General features: G+C 49.2%; 1 non-coding gene across 1 annotated transcript; it reads left to right on the top strand.

The window, feature by feature from the left end:
• The first annotated feature begins 646 nt into the window (after positions 1-646).
• Positions 647-718, top strand: TRNAG-GCC. The gene has a single exon. It is a non-coding gene; the product is annotated as a tRNA-Gly (tRNA).
• Positions 719-995: the final 277 nt, after the last annotated feature.

Below are 995 nucleotides of genomic sequence, written 5' to 3'. Positions count from 1 at the left end.
GAGGGCTCCTCGAAACCCCTCGTGGCCAGCTTTAATTAGCCACAAGGGGCACGGATTGAGGCTGCATGTGGTTGGGCGTACCGTTGAGATCAATCTGTCAACTTCCCCAAGGCTGAGTCAATCAAAATAATCCAGAATGGGACCAGAAGATGTGCATGGAGCCTCGAGTTCACTCACTGTCTCAAGTGTGGCTGGCAGGTCGTGGCGGAGCGACAGGACTTTATCTGCAAAATTGCTCGCAAAAGCCTCACAGCCTATCTCCAATTCTCTAACATTTTGCCTGCCCTGTGGCAGAGCTGTCAAAGACCGAATCATTCTATACTGTTGGGCTGGGCGAGAGCTAGCAGACGCAATCGTGGCTGCGTAGAACTCCCTCTTCGCAGCCTTGACTGCTATCTCATAGGACCTCATAAATGTCCTATAGGATGCTCTTGTAGCCTTGTCACAAACATATCGCCACTGTCTCTCTAGCTGTCTGAGCCCGCGCTTCATCAGCCTCAGCTCCTGGGTATACCAAGGAGCCAGCCTAGAGCATAGACATACACTGGTCTTCTGACTAGCTGCATCTCAGACTCAGTATCATCTGTGCATACACCATAGGAATGAAAGATTGCTTATATGAGAGAAATTAACGAAAATGCAGGGAGGGGCTGTGGCTCAGTGGTAGAGCATCTGCTTGCCATGCAGAAGGTCCCAGGTTCAATCCCCGACATCTCTAGTTAAGGATCAAGTGGGAAGTAATATGAAAGACCTCCACCCGAGACTCTAGAGATCTGCTGGATGTCTGAGTGGGCAATACTGACTTTGATGGACCAAAGGTCAGATTCAGTATAAGGCAGCTCCAAGTGTACAAAGTGTAGCTCTGCTCAAGGTGGGTGTTATCAGTTACAATCAATATTTGTCTCAGAGAATGATGTGTGATGGCCCCTTGTTGCTGCTCCCAGAATGACAGTCCGACATGCCCAATGATGTTGAACCTTTAGATGAGAGCTCCA

Source organism: Gekko japonicus, unplaced genomic scaffold, assembly GCF_001447785.1.
Source record: "Gekko japonicus isolate JY-2015 unplaced genomic scaffold, Gekko_japonicus_V1.1 scaffold2748, whole genome shotgun sequence".
In the NCBI taxonomy this organism is placed as follows: domain Eukaryota; kingdom Metazoa; phylum Chordata; class Lepidosauria; order Squamata; family Gekkonidae; genus Gekko; species Gekko japonicus.
The sequence above is the reverse complement of the archived record's forward strand: the minus strand, read 5'-3'. Positions and strand labels throughout refer to the sequence as shown.